At 41.9% G+C, this 22,834-nt stretch overlaps 1 pseudogene; it reads right to left on the reverse strand.

Moving 5' to 3' along the window:
- Nucleotides 1-12,932: 12,932 nt before the first annotated feature.
- Nucleotides 12,933-21,403, reverse strand: LOC127218717 (schlafen family member 13-like; annotated as a pseudogene).
- Nucleotides 21,404-22,834: the final 1,431 nt, after the last annotated feature.

Below are 22,834 nucleotides of genomic sequence, written 5' to 3' on the forward strand. Positions count from 1 at the left end.
GAATATTGATGTATAGTGAATGGGGGATTTGAAAACCATACAACATAATAGTTTTGTTTTGTTTGTTTGTTTTTTTTACCATGTAGGGTTTAGAAGCACTGACTCATTGTCATATTTGCTCCAAGCTTTTTTTTAAAAAATAAAAGTCACAAAATACTACAACTAAAATGGAATTATTTTTTCTTCTTTTCCACGACAAGCAGATCTTTGAGATATTTGTTAAGCATTTCACATACACACAGGTGATGGCATCAGGACCACACTAACCATTAGAATGAAAGTGAAGGTGGAAGGCAAGACATTGGGATCTCAAACGGCTGGCATTTGGTTTCTATGGCAACAGTAGTAACTATAAAGATAGTAGAGGGCTGGGAAGTTGCCCAGTCAGTTCAAACCCTAGAAATCATGTAAAGAAATGGGTATGTTGATGCACACATAGTCCTAGCACTGGGGAAGTGGATGGGTTCCTACCCTATTTGAATTTCTGCCCTGACTTCCCCCACCTGGAAGTGTAAGCAAAATAAACCCTCACCTCCCCAACTTGCTTTTGGTTGTAGTGTTTTGTCAAAGCAGTAAAAACCCTAACAGTGTGCTTGGTCTACCAGCCCTGATGCTGTCTGCTCTTTCTGCAAGTAGCCCAGCTCACTCTTTCTTTGATAAAAGACCATAGGCATAGACAAATTAAGGAAACCAGATAGGGCTTTATTGGGGTCTCTGCTGTAGCGCAGGGGGGCAATGCCCAGGAACAAGGTCTCCTGGACTTGGACATACTGACAATGGGGGGGGGGCTGCTAAGACAAGCCTCTGGAGCCATGATGGCTGTCCTAGACCCTCTTTAGGCTGCTGTTGTCATCATGGGGGGCCTTGCTCTGAAACAGATGAAGTGGTTTCTATAGGAGCTATGCAAGGACTATCATGGTTTCTGTGACCTTCTGGAAATTTCCTTGCAGCGTGTACTGTTGGAACCAAGTCTCTTCCGCAGCTGTGGGCACTTAAGGCAGCAGGAGCCATGAGAAGAAGGAATTGCCTGGCTGCCAGCACCTGTAGTTTCCACAAAAGTAAACAGAGTGGGCTGGAGAGAGTCCAGTAGGTAGAGGCACTTGGCGACAAGCCTGATAACATGGGTTTGATCCCCACAACTGACATGGTGAAAAGAGAAAGCAGAATCCCACAATTGTCTTCTGACCTCCAGTGAGTGCTTTGGCATGTGTCTTCCCGACACAATAAATGCATATGTATGATTTTTTGGTATTAAACGGTCTGGGGTTGTGACGGTAATGGCTCTGGGATCTGGATTTTGTTCCCTTTCTTAGGTCATTTCAACAAAGCTTCCTTCACTCACAGTTTAAGTTGTTTAAAAAGAGACGCTCTGCTGGGGAGACAGTGGTGGCACACACCTTTTTAGGAGGCAGAGGCAGGTGGATCTCTGTGAGTTTGAGGCCAGCCTGGTCTACAGAGTGAGTTCCAGGACAGGCTCCAAAGATGCAGAGAAACCCTGTCTCAAAAAAAAGAGAGGGAGAGAGAGAGAGAGAGAGAGAGAGAGAGAGAGAGAGAGAGAGAGAGAGAGAGAGTTTAGCCTTTGTAACAGAGATCTGTCAGCTCTCTAAGAAACCCAGGACAAGGCATACTCAGTGCCTGAAGCTCCTCCAAGTCCTTCTCATCGCCCCCTACCTTAACCCTCTCCAACCCAGGGGCTGGGTTTCCATTCCCTTTGCCCCAGCTCTTGGTCTGCCTGCCCTCTCTCTTCTGATATCCTCTCCTCCTTCTCTCATTCCTACCCCCTTTCCTCTGATAGCCCAGTTTAGTCTGGACTCTTCCAGATGCCTCTGACTGTGTTCTTCATAGCTCCAATAAAAACTTTCTCCTTAACAAAACCTAAGAGCAGCCATGTCCTCATTTTCCTTCAAGATCTAAGTAACAGTAAATCCTTTTATCACCCAGTGGACTTTATCCAGTACTTAACTCCCTAGCTGAATGCCTTTGCAGAAATATCATATATCTATCCCCTTAGGAAAGGTCAAGCTTCCCTAATCTGTCCCATAGTGACACACTGGGCAAGGTCCCAAGGCTGAGGCACTTGAGTCATTTGCTAGACCAGAGACAGCAATCTCTCTACTATTTCCTGGTATAAAAGAGGTGACCACCCTGGCTGGATGTTGGTGGCACATGCCTTTAGTCCAGCACTCGGGAGGCAGAGGCAAGTGGATCTCTGTGAGTTCGAGGCTAGCCTGGTCTACAGAGCTAGTTCCAGGACAGACTCCAAAACAATACAGAGAAACCCTGTCTCAGAAAAAAAAAAAAAAAAAAAGAGGTGGCCACCCCTTCTGTAAAACAGTCTTCAAAGTAATATAGAGGTAAGGCAAATTGCACAGAGATTTTAAAAAGTGTTAAGAGTTCATAGGGTCCTCTCCTCCTCCCATTTTGGCAAAGCAACTTAACACTAACTGAGAGAATGCTGGGAGTTCAAAGCTTGGTGACCATAAGTCAAAATTAGCACAAATCAGGAAGAATTTATTGCCTATAGCTGATGGGGGAAATCCTTCTGTATGCTGTGAATGTTTCTCTTATTGGTTGATGAATAAAGGTGTTTTGGGCAATGGACAGGCAGGATTTAACCAGCTGGGAAATCCAAACAGGGACAGAGAAAGGTAGAAGGCAGAGTGAGGGAGACACCATGTAGCTGCAGAGGAAGCAAGAGACCCAGACATCATTGGTAAGCCAAGAATACATGGAAATGCAGACTAATAGAAATGGGCTAATAATTAAGAGAGAGCTAGCCAGTAAGAAGCCTGAGCAATTACCCAAACAATTCATAATTAATATAAGCCTCAGTATGTTTATTTGGGACTAAATGGTTACAGGACCAGGTAGGACAGAAACTTCCATCTACTCGTAGCTGACAAAGAATATGAGAGTTACTTCCAAAACAGGGTTCTTCTCAAACAAAAGTGGATTCAGGGGCCCTAGAGCCACAAATAATCACTTTTACTGTTGTGACAAAATACTATGACTGGCCAAGAAAAATTATTTTAAAAAAGCACTTAATTTGGAGGCTTAATAGTTCCAGAGGGCTAGACTCCAGTAGAGAACATGGCAGCAGGCAGCCGAGCATATGTGATTGCTAAAGTTATCTTTAAAGTTTAAATTACTGTGCTTAAGACATAAGACAAAATGCCTCTAGCCGGTCCAAGGACAGATGGAATTATGGGGGTTCATAGAAGATAACAAGTGCAGTGTTTAACTTTTCTAAACCAATTGCACAGGATGTGTGCTTGATCACATGTAGGCAGGAGGTATGTAGGCAGGAAGTGTCAGGATGTGTCTGATTAGACAAAGGTATCCTTGGACCTGGCCAGTACTTAGTGAAGCTTGCTTCAAATTTGGCTCAAAAATGTCATAGTGATCTTAATCTTGCCTGGTGAGATTAACATTTTCTGGAGTCTCCAAAGACATCAGTCCACCCCATTCTAAAGCCAGACAGTTGCAGGATTTTCTTTCCCAGCTGGGTTCCGCCACTCTTGAGCCCCATATGAACACACAGAGACTTATATTAATTATAAAACTGTTGGCCAATGACTAGGGCTTTTTATTGGCTAGCTGTCTTAATCATTAACCCATGTCTAGTAATCTATACATTTCTCCATGGTCTCATCTTACTGGAGAGCACCTGGTCTGTCCTGTCTTCCCAGCTCCTCCATGGTGTCTGTCAGGTGGGCTCCCTCTGTCTACCTTTCCCCAGAATTCTCTTTCTCTCCCTAGTCCCACCTATCCTTCTTGCTTGGTCACTAGCCAAACTGTTTTATTCCTCAGCCAATAAGAAACATAACATACGAAAGACATCCGCATCACCAGACCTTCACTCTGGGACTCCAAGGGCTCAAGGCACACCTCAGGATGTGCACCCCTTGAGACATCCAAGGCTCCAAGGCATGAAATTGGTTTCAAAGACTATCAGAGTGAATTGCTATGCTGAGAAAAGCAGCCAGCCTATGCCGAGGCCTCCCATTGTAAGTCAGGAATTTTCTGTGACATCTACTTCTATTGGGATCCTGATCTGGGATGAGGAGTAGTGTGACAGGACCCAATGCTCTCTTATCTAAGGTAATAAAACAAGACATACCCACCTACCTGAGGTTTTTGGTCTGGTTGTTTTTTATTTTATTTATTTATTTTTTCTATCTTGTTCGTCTTGTCTTTGTAGAAGTTTTGTTGCAAACATGGGGCTGAGATGAAAACCGGCCAGGTTGAGTTGAATGTGTGAATGACGGTGTCCACCACCTGGTTTGCTTTTGACTAAGTCTCCTTTGAATGCATGAGCTTGCTATATGTTCTGTGTTTATTGATTTTATTTTTGCTGTCTCTGCCTCCACCAACTGCAGGCCACTGCCATCTCCATTGCCATTTGTCATGGCTGCTTACTTAGATGGCTCAGAATTTTTTTTTCTCTATTTTTTAACTTTTTAAATTTTTTACATTCCAACCCCAGTTCCCCCCTCCCTCCTCTCCTCCCACTCCCCTCCCCTACTTCCCATCTGCTCCTCAGAGAGGTAAGGCCTTCCATAGGAAGTCTACTAAGTCTGTCCCATCATCTTGTTGAGGCAGGACCAAGGCACCTTTCCACCCCCATACTCCTGTGTCTAGACTGAGCAAGGTATCTCTCCATATGGCTCAGAATTTCTTATCTCTGAGCTTTCTGGCCAGTGGATTCAGTTTAGCAGGGATTTAATTTTTTTGGGTGTGGAGAATATTAAAGTTGTTTTATGCTGTTCTACTTTATTGAAAAGCTGGCTCTGGAGTTGGGTTATGACTTCCTTCTCCAGACCCAAGCATGCTTATTTAAAGGTCTCTTGTCTGTCCTATGTCAGGTGACTTACCTGCTTTTGTGACTGGGAAAAGGAAGCAAAGAAAACAGTAAAAGAAATTAGACTATTGGTTTTATTTAACTGCCTAAAACTTTTGTTAAGACATAAATCTTATCTCAAGATTTGTAAGCCTATTATATGAATTTTCTGTACCTCAAACTTTGTAAGTTTACTGGGTAAGGTTAGAAAGCTGTAAATTATGTGACAAAAAAAAATGAACTTAAAACTTGTTAACACAGGGGGTTGGTAGTTAAAAATCTATACATAGGTAATCTTAAAGGATCTTGGGATATAAACAACATGTGGCTTGCCCCCATCATAGCTGCTGACCCCCATTGGGATGGAGGCAGCCACATGGCTGGCAGACATGATTGCTAGGGCTGGAGTGGTTTGGATACCATGTGACTTCACCACCATCTTGATTAAAGGTGACCACGTGGCATAAACCTACCAAGAGGTAGCAACAGGTCTCCAAGATATTTTGGATTATGATGGATTTTTGTATAATTTTGTCCTGAAAACAAAGTCGTAAAAACAAGGTTCATGAAAGATGGGATTTAAAAACAACCCTTGTAATAAAGTCTTAAAGCTCCTTCTGCATGTGTTCAGACACAAGAATGTACCTTGTGCTGGCAGCCAAACTTGTAATGCAAAAGTCACCCAGGTAGTATTAGTTTTAAAGGCATAAGGGGGCCAATTAGAGCAACTGAGACTTGGTACTATGTGGCAGGGCTTGAGTTCCTAAAGAAAGTTCCAGAGGGACCCCAGTAGATTTGGAGATGCCAGTGCCATGTGATGGTTACCAGAAACAACAGCCAGAATGAGATGGAACTAGCTGGGGCACAGAAGACAGGCTGGCCATACTGCTAAGGGTGTAACCAGAGAGATGACCTGAGCTCCTGGGGGGAAGCCCAGAGCATTGTGAATGAATCCCAGATGTTGAACATGGAGCTGCTTGCACTGCTGGAACGTGGTTTTGCCTTGTCCAGACTGTTGCTGTGCCCTGCTTCTTCCCTCTTGAAGTAAAACAGCTGCTTATTCTTTAATATTGTAGGAACACACAGTCGAGAAATTTTAAGTCTTTTTAGAAAGGAAATTTTAGAGTCTTTAAGAAATTTAAACAAACAAAAAAAAAAAAAAAAAAAAAAACCCTGGATTTTGAAAATGTATTAAGACTATGGCACATTATATATTTATAAATGTTTTATATTATGGTGTCTTTATTAATGTGTAACCTAAAAGATAAAAGGCTGAAAGAGTTAGGGCCACAGCTATGAGCATCAAACACTAAACACTAGAAACGGGGATATTCCTGCCTTATGATGCAGCAAGACAATGACCTAAGCATATGGCCAGAGCCTATAGAATGTCTCTCCTTCCCAAAGGTCTATTCAGGCTAACAGAACCTGACTTCAGATTATGTGTCTAGCATCCCTTGACTTTTCTACTTTAGTAGCTTTAGCTATTTTGATAAGCTGAGTCATACAAGAAACAGTTATATTCTGTAATAGTGCACCATGAAAGGAACAGGAAAAGTAAAGTTGCCAGTCTCCTTATGAACTATATGTATGAATTAAAGTCTTGCTTTCATACAAAAAGAGCTTCAATTCAAAATTGTTATTTTTTTTAGGCTAAACCTAACAGGGATAAAAATGCAAATACTAATCTTATAAAGGCCATTAACTTAACTGTGAACTGTTAAAGATTATTATGACAAGCAAAGTCAGTCACCTTATAAATTATCAAATTCTTTAATGTGCACAGAACTATAACTGTAGTCATGCTAAGTGCAAATGTAATTTGTTTACAGGAATAAGTTTTATTTAGCCTCCTGTATGTGTTTTCAAGGTTAAGACTAAAGCAAGTAGCTAAAAACAAAGTTTACTTAAAATCTGGCAAAAATAGATGGCCCTCAAAACCTTTTTCAGAGATCTGTTGAATATGACATGTTTAATGGGAAAAACAAAACAAAACAAAACCTCCCTGTGGCAGACAGAAATGCCTAGAGGCAACCCTAAGGTCTTCAAAGAAGACAGATGGAGCACAGACCTGGATTGTGGCGATGCTAACCACTGGGAAGAAACTTCTCCATGCCTCACCTGCTTCCAGGGTCCTGCAGAAACTGTGGACATTGCTGGGTTGACTGTCCCACTCTGCTTAAGTCAAGGAAGGCCTATTTTCCCGAGTTCTTCATCCATAGGAGAATCTCCAGGCCCTCTGGGTCCATCAGCTGAAGGCCTGTGGTGTCCTGTGCAGCACTTGAAGATGTACTGCTGTCCTGTTTAATAGCCAAAGACCTCCGAACCACAACAAAGCCATCCAGACCACGGCAGTCTACTAGGGTGATAGTCCTGTTAGCTGGTAAGTCTCTGTCATTTTAGTCAATACAGAGGCCCTGCTATAATGTATCCTTCTCAGATCTCTGATGGTGTTGATGGCTAACTGTGGCTTCATCAGTTTGGCAGCAGAAGGCACCCACCCAGGTTGCAGCTGCCCCGGGCAGTTCATATCATAAATGGAGATCAGGCCTTGCTTTTTCTACAACTGTTAGGTTTCCCTGATGAAGAAGGCAAACTTACAGAATTCATATTAAAGGATAAACAGGTTTCAGATTAACTTTTCACTATTCCTTTATGTAAAGGAACTTGCTTTGTAAATGACCGTTCTCAGTAATCAACCACCTGTGTCTCATGGCAACTGGATAAAAAAGGTTTCAAGTTTACATAAGTTCTGATGCTCTAAGAACATGTTCTAGAGTGTTTAAAGGTCTGAGGCTGTGAAAGCCTAACTAAGTTTCAAAGATCTAAGGTGTATGAAAATGAAAATGCTTCAGATTTCTTTCCCTCTCTATGCTATATGGTTATACTAATATTTCAAACATTCAGAGTTTTAACATCCTCAACAGTGTTCTGATATGCTGGTAAAAGCAATAACTGCTATTATTAGTCACAAGCTCAAAACTCCAAATTTCCTTTTGTTGTCTTCTAAGTATAGACTTGAGGTGCTTCTAATCAGGCTAAAAACATCTCTGTCCAATCCATATCTTGGCTCTCTACACAGAAAAGAGTGTTCATGTTTCTTAACACAAAGCCATAGCTTTTTTTTTCCTTCATTTTTATTTCTCTCTCCTTTTTTTAATGATTCCAAGGTGTGAGTCTACTCGGCTGTTTTACAGATACCTGTTAGCTGTTTTTTCTACAATGTGTATTTCAGTACAGACTACAAACAGTGGTGATGCTAATATATCTAAAAAAATTTTTTTCAAGAGAGGGTTTCTCTGTGTAACGGTCCTAGCTGTCCTGGAACTTACTTGTAGACCAGGCTGGCTTTGGACTCACTGAGATTTGCCTGCCTCTGCCTTCCAAGTGCTGGGATTAAAGGTATGTGCCTACACCACCTGACCATCTAAAACCTTTTATCTATTTTTGTAACCTAAAAAAAATCCATGTAAGCTTCAGGGAATTGAGGGGAGTTGTAAGACTTGGATCAGCCTCTTAGAGGTCAAATGGGCTCCGGATAAGTACTTTTGTCAGTCAACAGTCTCAAGTTTCCCCACCTGTTTATTCCTGACTGTGGGATTTTGCTGTTTCTCTCCTGGTCTTGGGACTCCCTTTCCTTCCCTAGCTACCAGGAACATGAGCTTGAAAGTTGCAAATGCAAGATCTCCTTCAAGTTCCTAAACTTTAACTTCTGTCCTGGTCTATATCTGTCCCAGCAAGTTTGCACTTGCCTGACAGACACCATCCAGGAATCTGCTGTTGACTACAAACTGCTCCAGATGACCCTGGACTTGCTGAAAGCTGATGTGATTGCTCCCTGCCTCTTCAGCTGGGTCAGTGAAGCAGATGCTTCTGATGAATGCCCATTCCCTGAATGCTCCATCACCTGAATCCTCTCCTGGCTTTTGACTAAATTTCCAGCCTCCCTGGGCCCTGACAATGACATCTTAATGTTAGCAGGAACCAGTTACAGAAGAGAATATGTTGCTACTTGTCCTCAACAAAAAGGATGGAGTGTTACTTCAGAAGGAAACTTCCTGGCATGGGGGCAAAATAGCTACCTATAATGCCTATTGGCATTCCAGAAATGGTACCCTATTGAAACCAAATAGACCCAGATCTATCAACAGGTAGGTTCATTTGCTGAAATAGTTTTATAACATGATAGGGCACCCAGTCTACTTTATGTAAAAGAAGGGGGTTATCATATGGCTTTAAGAAAGAAGTTTTTCTTTTCTTTTTTGATTTTTCAAGACAGGGTTTGTCTGTGTCTCTGTGTAGCTTTATAGACCAGGCCTGGCCTTGAACTCACAAAGATCTGCCTGCCTCTGCCTTCCTGAGTGCTGGGATTAAAGGCGCATGCCACCACTGCCTGTTGGAAAAAAAAATCGTTTCTATCGCAAACCACTCAGGAATAATTAGAGATAATCTGGTTGTATTAAAAAAATATGAAAACAGGGGAAAATAAATGAAATAAATGACTGGTTCTCTGGTTCTCATTCTGATTTCCAGGCTCCTCTTAGATAGTGACTTGTCGCCAGCCATCGCAGGGCCTTTGGCTCTTCTGTTTCTGCTGATTGTTATTGGCCCTTGCATCATTAATGCCTCAACTATATACATAAATCCCCACCTAGGTACCATTAAGCTGATGATTATTACATCCCAATATAAACAGGTACCCACCACAGAGTCAAGGATTTGACTCAGGACACAACTTGGGGTTGGGAGGGTGTGATGGCTAAAGTTATGTTTTAAGTTTAAATTACTGTGCTTAGGACATATAAAAGAAAAAAAAAATGCCTCTAACCTGTAAGTTCCACTCATCCAAGGACAGATGGAATGCTGGGGTTCATGTAAGATAATAAGTGTAATGTTTTCACTTCTGTAAACAAGCATGGGTGCACCAATTTCCAACATGTGTGCTTGATTACATGCAGGCAGGAGGTATGTAGGCAGGAGTACATCAGGATATGTGCTTGTCCCTGATTGGAAGAAAGTGTGATGTACATAGACTTGTGTGTTTTGCTTTATAAACCTCTGACTAATGTAATTGGGCCATCCTCTGGGAATACCAGGAATGAACACGGACTGTATCCATGGACCTTGCTTTAAAACTGGCTTGAAATTGTGGCAGTGGTCTTATTCTCACCCAGTGGGGTTAGCCATGGTGCTGGAGCGCAGAAGCTTATATCTTGATCCACAAGCATGAGGCAGAGCTGAGAATGGCATGTGCTTTTTCTTCTTCTTTTTTCTTTTTTGAGATAGTTTTCTCTGTGTAGCCTTGGCCATCCTGGAACTTTCTCTGTAGACCAAACTGGCCTTGAATTCAGAGATTCATCTGCCTCAGCCTCCCAAATGCTCGGATTAAAGGCATCCAGGGCCACATTTGCTAATCTGTCCCAAACAGTTCTACCAACTGCAGACCAAACATTCAAATACATGAGCCAATGGGGGCCATTCTCACTCAAACCATCACAGGGCCTACTCCTGAGCATGTTTAGTTAAGGAGTAGATACCTAAAACATGTTTATTTTAAGGACATAATTTAAAAGAGAAAAGTTGTTAGTCATACTTTTGGGTGCATTTATCACACATGCCATACTGGTGTGATGGACAGGAAGACTTTTGGGCTGTTCAACTAGAATCACACAAAGTTTTGGCTGAAAATAGATATACTATACTATTGTTCTAGTCTATCGCGAGAGTGCCTGCCTTGCTTATGGCAGTCACACCTAGTTACGTAAGGAATTTATGTCTGAGTTTATTCAGGCCTTAGCCGATCACTTAGCCGATTTATTGCCATTTGGCATACTGGCAGGCTGCTGGTCAGCCCAGGTCTGACTTGCCCTTGGCCAGGAGTGAGGTTGGGGGCAGGGCTGCCACTACCCCTTCCCCAGGAATGTGAGTGTTCCTGGAGGGCCAGCTCACAGGCCATCATCACTGAAGAAAAACCGAGGTGCAGACAGGATTCCAATCTCGACTTTGGGTTTGGAGCTGAAGCCTGGGATGGGAGAGTGCTGCCTCCTGGGTTTGGAGGTGCTTTTCTTTGTCTCCTCCCTCTTCTCTGAGATTTTGACTGAGCTCATTCTTTGGGAAGAAGGTTTCTTGGCTTCACTGCCACATTGGATCCATCTGGACCTGTGGGCTTTTATTGGAACTGAAGCTGTAGCTCCTACTGTTGTGGTATCCAGCTCTACCTTCTCCTCTCCTTTCCCAACAATCCTGGGAAATCCAGGGTGTTGCTTTATCTCCTAGGTAGGGAGCAATTTGCAAGAATGATCCATTCCTGAACTGCCTCATACTGACCCTGTAAAATATCTATTATTCCAATCATTCAAAGGTTTGGCAGGAGAACCTTTGAAAACGTCAGCCATATAGTGGTGGTACACACATTTAACCCCAGCGCTCAGAGGCAAAGGCCAGCCTGGTCTACAGAGCAAGGTTCAAAAAAGCAAGGTTCCAGGACAGCCAGGGCTATATAGAGAAACCCTGTCTTGAAAAACAAAACTAAACTAAACTAAACAAAAAACCAACCAAACAAAAAAAGCAGAAAATGTCATTTACAATTCAACTAATGAGGCTGGATTCTTCTGTCTTTCACAAGTTTATGTGAAAGTTTTGTCTTTCAAAACTACAATATTCTCAAACTCCTTTGTAACCTTTTTCTTTCTTTGGACCCTATCAGAAACTCCTGTTTCTACACATTAATAAAAGCACTCTTATTAAATAAAAGCCAGAAACTTGTAGATTGATTCCAAATACAGTGAATACTAAGGTACAAAGAAGAACTATATCTGAAATCACCAACAGCAGCAGATTCAAGGTAGGAAGATGAGCAAATGTAGACCATGAAAATGCTGATTAAAAAGAAAGCTATATTGCCATGTGTCTTAGTTTGAATTTTTATTGTTGTGAAGTGACACCATGACCATGACAACTCTTATAAGGAAACATTTAACTGAGGTGACTCGCTTATAGTTTCAGAGGTTCAGTCCATTACCATCGTTATGGGGAGCATGGTGGATTGCAGGTAGATGTGGTTCTGGAAGAAGAGCTCCCACATCTTGCAGACAACAGGAAGTTGACTAGGACTCTGGGTGGTATCCTGTGCATAGAAAACTTCAAAGTCTGCCCCCCACAGTGACACAGTTCCTCCAACAAGGTCATACCCACTCTGACAAAGCCATACCTCCCAACAGTGCCACACCCTTTGAGGTTATGGGGACCAATTATACTCAAACTACCATACTATGATAATATCAGGTAAAATGGAAATCAAGGCAGATTACATGAAATCGGGGAAAAGGATGTCCTTGACCAGCCTTCCAAAGCATCACTTTACCTTTGCTTCTCCTTATCTCTTGTATCATCCATTACCTAAGAACATCCCCACTGCTCCAATGCCTGCTGTCTGACTGCTCTCCACTCCTGCAGAGTTTGAATCAACCTTTCCCTAGGAGCTTCTTCAGATTTTCCCTCCTCTTCTGGTTCTCCCTCCTCCTCTGGCTCTTCCTTATTTTCTGGGTTTCCTCCCATTTGGGGGCAGGGTTTCATCTTGTGTGATTTATTTTCCCCTCCCTTTATTCTTTGCTTCTTTCTGTCTCTTTGTCTTTGAATGGAATTATTTCAAGAACTGATCTGACTGGGTTTTTTTCTTTTTTCTTAAAAATAAAACAAAACAACAACAACATCAACAAATCTGGAGCATTACAAAGAACAGACCTGCAGACACACTGCAGAATTCAAGCGCAGTGTATCTATCCTTCCATTGGCCTCTTAACACCAGGTGCCTTCGAGGCTGCAGGAAAGCCAGTACTTAGATGGAAACAAGGGCCAGACTATCCACTACTACTTAATAGTATTATGTTTTTAGTTTCTATTTTTTTTTTATTCTATGTGTTTTCACATCATGTATCTTAATTCCATTTATTCCCTGTCCCTTCACATCTGCCCTTCCCCCCCCCCCGCCATGCACCCCTCTCCCCCAAATAAAACAAAATTGAAGAGAAAAAAGGAATCTCACCATGGAAGCTGCAGTGTGACCCAACAAATCGTGCTATATACCCCCCTTTGTCCATACATCTCTACTTGCAAGTGTTCCTTGCAGAGTCATTCATTGGTCTGGTTCAAGGCCGCTGGTCTTCACTACATGTTCAATGCTGAGCCCCCACTAGGACTCTTCCTGGGCAACCCTCCGGCACCCTGTGTTGTGGAGATCCTGCAGCTTTGTGTTTGTGGGTCAGGTTCCTTCATGTGCTCCAGGAGATCATAGATGAAGTGGATGATGGGGTGGGCCACATCATAACCTTGGGTGTGGGCCTGGCCAGCTGCAGGGATGGTCTTCAAGATTGGAAATGGGGACAGCTCTCCCATGCTCACAATTTTGGGGCTGGCTCACCCATATCTGCACTAACAGGTTGGCTGTATTGTGCTGCGCTGGCCAGGTGTAGGGCCTGCTCTCCTGGGTGTTGCAGCTGGTAGGAGGTCAGGGACAGCTTTTATCTTTATCCTTGCAAATACATTTAATTTTCATAAATGTATTTACCAATTAAAAATGGAAGTCTGTCTTAAAAATAAGATACAGCTTACTATATTGCACTGTTTTTTATCTAACCATGTCATGTGCACATTGTTTTGCCACTCTTTTCTTCAACTTTTGTTTTCAGCATCAGGTCCACGGTTAGTTTCAGTGTCCAAAGGTGATCTTTTTGTCAGCATTTTCTGAAACTACAAGACAAGAGTTTTGTTGTATCTGTATCTGTCTTCTTGTACTGAATGGCTTCAACTAGGTTTTGCTTTCCTATCACCAGTGAATGAACCTAGGACCTTAAGCATCCCATTCAAGCTACTGAGTTACACTGATGGGGTAGAACGACCAGGAAACCTCAGAATATACAGATGTTTCCTTGCTCTGGAAGCCAAGCAGAGCAATAGGTTGCTGGAAATGTCCGCTCAACTGCATGGGGATCAATACCAAACACGATGCTTCTTTCCAGGCCGGAGAACCGACGGATGCTGTCAAACATGCCAGGAGGATAGACAGACGCATCATCCATCTGAGACACTCTTCTCTTCCTCATTTCACTCAGGAAGTTATCTTTATATTTATCCTTTTCCTCTTCCGTGCTGAAGAGTACAGCAATATCATGGGGAGAATAGCCATTCCTCAGGAAACAATTGCACTCATTTGCTACATAGCTCACCATTTCTTTCAAGCTCAAGTATTTGCACTTAAGCTGCCTGAGATGCCATTAGCCCAGGTAAACTCATTGAGTAGCTCCAGAGACTCAGCAGAGATCCTGGGTGGAGGGTTATTTCTGATTTTCTGTAATTCCTCTTGTAAGAACTCAGCTATTCTATCTGCATTGCGTACCACTCTTGTGAGTTCCTCCTTATGTTTCTGTCGTGAGTAACATGGCAGGCCACTCCCTATGAGTGTGGCTGGTCTGAAAATAGTCCAGAAAGATCCAGAAAATTCCAGGATGCCTTTTATCTCTTTGAGTGATGGCACTTGCCTTCTTATACCAGTTCCCATCTTCAGTGCGGAAATTCTGGGCTTCATCAACAATGATGTGTTGGATCATGTTTGTCTCAAGCTCATCTTTCATGAAAAGTTTCCGGGTCACTGCCTGACAAATATTTTTTGTCCTGTAACAGTGAAAAAGTCATTAGGTATTTCTCATCACATGCCCAGCAACACAAAGCACTGCTAATTTCCAAGAATCAGGGTAACTAAGAAAAATTCAAACAGATTGATAACACACAGACATAAGATCCAAACACTTACCTGATCAAGTCCCTCAAAAGCTGATTTTCACAGATGTAGAGAATGCTATTTTCTTCACAGCGGAATGTGTTTTTGATCTTTTCCATGATCTTCATGGCCATGACTGTCTTCCCTGACCCAGGCAAGCCATGCACAAATAGTTTCTTGTGTTTGTGGAGATTTTTTGAGAGTATCTCATATTGTTGGACTGTAAGAAGATTCAAAATTTCACAGCCAAGCTGGTCACTCAAGAAAGATCTGAAGTTGAGCAAGACAATCACAAGGGCCTGCAGCAAGGTCTCCATTTCCCGGGTATTTGCAAGGTTATAGGAGTGTGGGTAATCTATGGATGGGGCTGACACCCTACTAGTGTCTACAATGCTCTTGGAACTCAGGCAGAGAACCTTGGTCATGACACACACCTTCCCAGTGTAGCCACCAGTGTTCACTAGCTTCTGCTTGAGAGCAAAAGGCAGTACGGGTACAGTAGTCTTGTCCCCCTCATCCTGCTGCTCAAGAATGGTATAGAGGGTTGGGGTGGTCTCCTCTGCAATCAGCAGAGCATCACAGATGACTCCCTGCTTCTCCTCCAAGTCTAGGTCCACAGCCCAGCTCCTAGAGAGGATCAGCAGACCACAGTGGACAGAGCGCATTTGCTGACTTATTAAGTTCTTTAGTCCCTTATTCTGTGAGCACAGCTTCTTCCAAAGGGATTCAGGAGTGTATGTCAAATATCCTGGTGACACTGGACATGGAAAGAATAGACAAGATTTCAAATAAGTGTTTGCATCGTTCTGTATGACTCACATGTTTAAAACAGAAAATTAAGTAGATGGCCAACACAAAACAAACTCAATGGGTATTTTTTGGAGTTTTCCCCCATCATACGCTTTGTCTGGTTATATTTCTTACCTTACAGGCCCTTTGCTTATTTACTATAGTTTTTGATTTTGTGTTCTTATGGTGTGTGTGTGTGTGTGTGTGTGTGTGTGTGTGTGTGTGCGAGAGAGAGAGAGAGAGAGAGAGAGAGAGAGAGAGAGAGAGTGTGTGTGTGTGTGTGTCTGCTCTGTTTGTGTTTCTTGTTCTTTTTGTTTGGTTCTCTTTCTTTCTTTTCTGTTTGTTTTTTCCTATTCTGGTTTGTTTGTTTTAGTTGCTTACTTGTTTTATAATGAGAGAGAGGGGAAAAGATTGTTGATTTGAGTGGGTGGGGAGGTGTCAAGGATCTGGAAGGAGCTGGAGGAAGGGAAGCTGTGGTCAGAACATGTTGTATGCAAAACATCTGTTTTCAATAAAAATTAAAGTTATAAAACATTTTAAAATAAAAAAGTGAACTAAGCTCCTATGTGCAGAATATATGTGCAGAATATATATCCCTTTTAACTCCTATCTCACCAGGCTGATGGAATGATGTGGCTTTCCCATTATCTTACAGAAAAGTCTCTGCCAACAAAATTGGAATTTATTAAGCCTAAGGAAGTGCAAAAAATAAAAAATCTGTGCAGATTCCTTTGTGGGAGTTTAAAAGCATTTCTGATAAGCTAAAAAGTGAAAAAGAGTTCAGGTAAACTAACTTTGAAAACGGACCTTAGACCATCTTAACACATTAATTATCTGGGCCTTCATACATGTTTATATATCCACAGGATGTCTCTGTATCATATCTGATGAACAGATCTCACATATAGTCAGAGCTAAAGGCTGACATCATCTATCATCTGAAATTATTATTTCGTACCAAGACCAGATTCACTGCCCTCCTATTCCACCATGTGAATGCCTGCTTGTGTTCTTTCCTCTGACCCTCAGAAGCTGACTGAAAAGGTCAACTATATCATTGTGCTCCCAGTATAAGGCTTTGGCTATGGCTGTACTGGTTTAGTGAGTTCTGAAACCTTGAGAAGCTAACTCAAATGCGCATGCTCAAGGCCTGGGACAGACGGCTGCTGTAAACTCCTGGTGGGGTCCTTGACCTCTACATATTTAATATCAGATTTTGCTAGTTACGTGCTAGATGACTTCAAGAGAGATTTGCAGCACTGGTACAGCATAAGCTTGGTGATGTTCTTTCTCTTAATGGAAACACTAGCTGTTCATACCTGGAAATAAATGCTTTTGGAGATTGACTTTGTGCTCCAGTCCTTTCTTAGAATACACTGGTCTGCAGTGTGGGGGGCTGTTGGAGAGATTCAGCTGACTCTCAAAATCTTCACATAGGTTATGGAGACCAGATGTCTGATTGGAAGCTGCCTCTGTGTGGCACAGTGAATGAAACCCATCAGAATAACAAAGCATAGGCTCTATTGCGGGGGGGGGGGGGGGGGAGATTGGAAGAACATCACAAACTACAAAGAAGTTAAAGCTTGATGCAGAAGGTAATATCAGCAATATAAGCAGCCCTGATAGAGAGACCGAAGTCCCATCTGTATGACAAAAAATCCAATTGAAGGCTCTGGGGACACAGTGACTCCTCTGACATCATGGGTAGCAGCAGAGAGGAGGTTCACTTTGTCACTTCACTGGGTGCCAACTGGAGAGAGAACACACTGTTTGGAACTGAGCTACCAGAGGTCCTGATAGCAAAAACAAGCTCAGATCAGCCTGCCATAGTTCAGGCTAGGAGACAGCTGTGAAAGGTAAGCATGGGGCAAGGACAGACTGGCCACTGACATGCCAAAAAGTTCAGGTAGTAGGAGGCTAGACTCAGAAAATGAAGCTTGGGGCTGGAGAGTTGGCGTAGAGGTGGAGAGCACTAACTGGGAGGAGAGGCAGGCAGATCTCTGTGAGTTTGAGGCCAGCCTGGTTTACAGAGCAAGTTCCAGGACTGCCAGAGATATGCAGAGAAATCCTGTCTTGAAACACCAAAAGTCAAAAAGTCAAAAAAAAGAAAAAAAAAATCTTGTTTTTCATTAGACCAAAATGAAATAAAACTCTAAACTCTAAACCGAATGTCATTGATGAAATCAGGAACTTAAAACATTCACATAACCAAATGAAAACGAAAGCCGCAGTTATAGGAACATTTGGAACATATCAAAGGCATGTCTAATAGGGGAGCTTATTCCTATGAGCCATTACATGGAAAAGCCACAGCCACCTCAAGTAAAAAAATCATGGAATTTCAACTCAGAAAGAATCCAACAAATAAGAACAATCCAAGCTCCAGATTAGCAGATGGCAAGAAATAATAATCAGCAGGGTAGAAATCAATGAAGTAGAAATGAAAAAGAATGAGTAAAACAGACCTTTCAAAACATAGATAGGGTTGATAAACCCTTAGCTAAACCAACTAAAGAAAGAAGAGATAACATTATAATAGGCATCAATAAAATCTAGGGGATCATCAGGGAAACCTATATTCTAAACAGGTGAGAAAATGAGGGTTCTGAGTCAGAGGAGAAACCCTGGACACATAACAACTACTCAAACTAAATCAAGATCACTGAAGTGGCAGCTGCCAACATGAAGCCAAACCCCTTTCATTTCGATGCAGCTTCTCACACTTGCAGAAGATGGTGGTGTCTCTTTGCAAAGAGTTGAGGCAGAAGTACAGCATCCCATCTGTGCCAACACACAAGGAAGATGAAGTGAAGGCCAGCAAAGAAAAGCCCAGAACTGGATGGATTTATTGTTGACTTCTACTAGACCGTCACTGATGAATTAATAGCAGTGTTCCTCAAACTAGTTTGTGAAATAGAAGGGAAGAAACACTATTAATTCACCCCATAAAGATGTATTATTGTCTTGGTAGCACAATCACAAAAAAACAAAACAAAACAAAACAAAAAAATCAGTCACTCAGTTTCCATGATAAACTCATAAAGAACCTGCAAACCAAACTTAACCAAACACTGCAAAGATCACCTGCCATGATCAAGTTGGTTTTATTCCAGAGAGGCAAGGGTGGCTTGATATAGGCAAATTAATAAAGGCAATGTGTTACATAACTAGAATCAGGGACAAAAATCACAGATCATCTCATTAAATGCAAAAAAAAAAAAAAAAAAAAAAAAAAGCCTGTGTTGAAATTTTACATCCTTCCATGATAAAATCCCCTGAAGAAACCAGGAACAGAAAGAATAGGACACCAACATGATAAAGCTAAGCCTTACTTTATACTAGGTGAGAAATAACTAAAAGTACTGCCTTCTCCAAAATCAAGGGCTCACTTTTATTCAAGGCACATGTACAAACTGAACAGAAAGAAGTCAATCATCCCCATCTGCAGATGATCTGATCCTAAACGGAAAGATCTCAAAGACTAACAGTGAGCTCTTACATTTGATAACTTTTAGCAAAGTATCAGTAGTAGTCAAACCAGCTTTTCTATATACCAATAACAAACTTGCTGATAAACAGATCTGGAACATCTCATTAATGACTGCATCAAAAAATCCCTGGAAACATACCTAACAAAGGAGGCAAGAGGCCTCTACAGTGGGAACTTTAAAATACTGAGGCAGAAACCAGAAGAAAAAGCCTCCTATGAAAATGGCTGTCACTAAACTCAGTCTAATGAGTCCATACAAATCCTATCAAATCCCAATGATGTCTTTCACAGAACTAAGAAAAAAAAAATCCTGAAATTCACATAGAAGCACAAAAGACTAATTAGCCAAAGAAGACTTGGCAAAAGGAGCAATAGGGTCCAAACAAAATATACCATATCTAGTACAGGTTCCTGATTCCCAGAGTTGGAAACATGCTAAACTTTGGCACCAGGTGATCATTATTATGGAGTTCCAGCAAATTACAGTGGAGGATTTTAAATAATATGTGTGTAAACATGAAATCAGTTTTCATGGTACTGGTGAGATGGTTCAGAGGGTGCTATGGTGGTTGGAAAGAGAATGGCCCCCAAGTGGAGTGGCACTATTGGGAGGTGTGACCTTGTTGAAGGAAGTGTGCCACTGTGGAAGCGGGCTTTGAGGTCTTATATATGCTCAAAATACTTCCCAGTTTTTCAGGTCACTTCCTGTTGTCTGCAAGATGGAGGACTCTCAGCTACTTCTCCAGCACCACGTCTGTCTGCACGCTGCCATGTCCCACCATGATGATAAGGACTGAACTTTTGAAACTGTAAGCTAGCCACTCCAGTTACATGCTTTCCTTTATAAGAATTGCTGTTGTGGTCCAAGTCTTATCCACTGCACTCTGGATATGCTGACCTCTGGGATTTCTCCAAATTTGGGAAACTTGACTGCATAATTTGGGTAATGAGGGACTGGGTTCACACTCTTCCCTAACTAAAACAAAAGAAAAAAAAAAAAAAAAAAAAAAAAAAAAAAAGGAGTTGCCATAGTCATGGTGTCTCTTCACAAAGTAGAAAGTCTAACTAAGACAGGTGCTTGCCTCCAGGCCTAATGGCCTGAGTTCGATCTCTGACACCCACTTGGTAGAAGAAAAAGTGACTCATGTTTTAAGAATTTTCAATTCTTAAAAAAGATTTATTTATTTATTTAAGAAGAGGGCACCAGATCTCATTATAGATGGTTGTGAGCCACCATGTGGTGGCTGGGAATTGAACTCATGACCTCTGGAAGAGCAGCCAGTGCTCTTAACCTCTGAGCCATCTCTCTAGCCATTTAGATTTCTTGTATCCAAAAAAGCATAAAGATACAGAAAAAGTTGGTATAATGAACTCAGATTTTTGGAGTGTGAAGGATACAGAGGAACTAAAAAGAGGCAGAAAGGACAAAGAAGGAAGATGTCTGCCCTCTTACCTGGACCAGCATCCACCATCATGCCTACCCATTCCTTGGTGGTCAGGCTGCAGATACCTTTCTTCTTGTCCACGATCCATGAAGTGGGAGGTTTGGAGAACACTGCACAGCAGAAAGGCTCCACTCTGATCACACAGAGATAACCGTGCAAGTTCCCCTTGTCAAACACATCTATGACTCTGGTCTTATGAGACACCTTTTCTTCAGATGAAGAAAAATGGAAAACTGGCAACTTGGATATCACTTCACTTACCACTCTTTCCAAAGAGCTTCGGTCAACATTGTCTTTTGGGCATCCCAGGACCTTCTTGCTTTTGTCATCTACTCCAATGAAAAGGTAGCCTCCACGGGTGTTTGCAAATGCAGAGATGTACTCTGGAATTTTACTTTTATATAGTCTTGGACACATTTTGTAGAGAATTGTTTAAACTCTATAGATATAGATTCAGGGAAAGGCAAGCTTTGACCATACTCAAGTTTCTCACTTTGGAAAATTTCAAAAGCAGGATGTGATTCAAGGCTATTCTGATACATAGCTCTGGGGATTTTAGTGGGTGGAGCTCCTGCGTCAGACAGGATACACTTGGCATTCTTCTTATCATTTAGAAATGTGAATGCCTTTGTTGAATTCATGGTAAACACAGAAGTTCCACATCTATACCACAAGGAAGAATTTTGACTGCAAATGCGATGCTTAGCAAAACTGTCTTCAGGGCTGCAGCTCCACGATTTAACAAAAATGTAAAACTGGTTCCCTCGTTGCTGGGTCTCAAAGAAAACCTGAAGATCAGAAGGGTAGATAAGCTCTCTCAAGGACTCTTCCAAATCCAGTCCCATCTCTACAGGGTGATCAGTGTTGTTGGCCATTTGTATCTCAAGCACTCCGCCTCCAGAGTTTAACAGAGCACAGGCAGCCACTGCAATCCTTGTCTTCTCCAGCTTTCTCTTCATTGAGTCCATTTTCTTTCGGTTTTCTTCCCCAAGAGTCACTCCTTTTACACGGATGACCAAGTCTGGGTAAGACTGTGACACCAAGAAGGGATTTGTCTCCATGTTCGTCCTACAGTCAAACAATCCAAACACTTGTTTTACCTTTATTAAGATTAATTCCTTCATGCCCACAATTCCATTCATCTACTTACTGAAAAAATTTAGTCTAAGTGAATAGATCCTGTCAAAGCAATAAAATATCTTAGAAATTGTTTTGAGGAGGAATGAAAGTAGAGCTTGCCATCACATGTGATATAGGCTATGGAAGGAAAAACACATTAAAGAGGTGTCTGAATCAATTTGGCTATTAAACTGTAGTTAACTAATGTTTCCAGGAGGAGACAATGTCACCTATTCACTGGTATTGTTAGAGTGAAGACATTAGCATTGAGGTACAGGAGCAGGAGGGATCAGCTAATGCAAGGGTGTGCCCGCGGCATGAGATTTCACAGCTTGGAACAGATTCCCAGTGCATTTTGGGGTAAATAGAGAATATACTAGCAGGAGATGTAAAAAAAAAAAAAGGTCATGAAAACCTGGAGAGGTAGGAAATGAACAAAAAGAATTCGGTATTGACAGGTGTGTGGGGGGGGGGATGGAACACAAGACCACCTGCTGTGATTTTTCAGGTATATAAGCTGCTGACAGGGGATGCAAGTTGAGATTGGAAAGTCTTATATGATTTTGTGAAATACCAGGAGGTGGTGGTGCACGCCTGTAATCCCAGCACTTGGAAGGCAGAGTTCAAGTCCAGGCTGGACTACAGAGTGAGTTCAGGACAGCCAGGGCTATACAAAGAAATCCTGTCTCACAAACTCCACCCCCTAAAAAAGATTTAGTAAATGACACAACTGTGACTTTGAAAAGACTGCAAAAGCTGAGGTCTTAGGGATGAGTGCCAACAGATGTGGCTTGGCTTGCAATTCCATCACATACTGTTGCAAAATATTCCCTTAACACTGTGTAAAGATGTGTCACCGTGATTGGTTTAATAAAGGGCTGAATGGCCAATAGCCAGGCAGGAAGGGGTTATGCATTATTTCTGGTGACAGAGAGGACTCTGGGAAGAAGAAAGAGTTACCAGCCAGATACAGAGGAAGCAGGACATGCAGGAGGAGTAGTAAAAGCCAGGAGCCACAAGGCAACATATTGATTAATAGAAATGGATTAATTTAAGTTATAAGAACGGGTTAGAAACAACCCTAATCCAAGGCCAAGCATTTATAATTAATAAGAATCCTCCATGTCATTATTTGGGAACTGCCTTGTGGGATAGAGAAACACTCATTAAAACATACTATTGTTATATTTATCTGGATATTTAGAAATGCCTAACCCTATGTCTTTGCTAACAGAGCAGGGATCATTTACCTTATATGAGTCTTAGTATAAAGGGTTAAATAATTCACTAAGCACTTAACACTATGCTTTGGCTCACAGATGTCCAGTAAGCAAAATTATACTAATTGTCATTATGTCACAATGGGTTAAGTAATG

The sequence above is a fragment of the Phodopus roborovskii genome, unplaced genomic scaffold (assembly GCF_943737965.1).
Source record: "Phodopus roborovskii unplaced genomic scaffold, PHOROB, whole genome shotgun sequence".
Taxonomy (NCBI): Eukaryota; Metazoa; Chordata; class Mammalia; order Rodentia; family Cricetidae; genus Phodopus; species Phodopus roborovskii.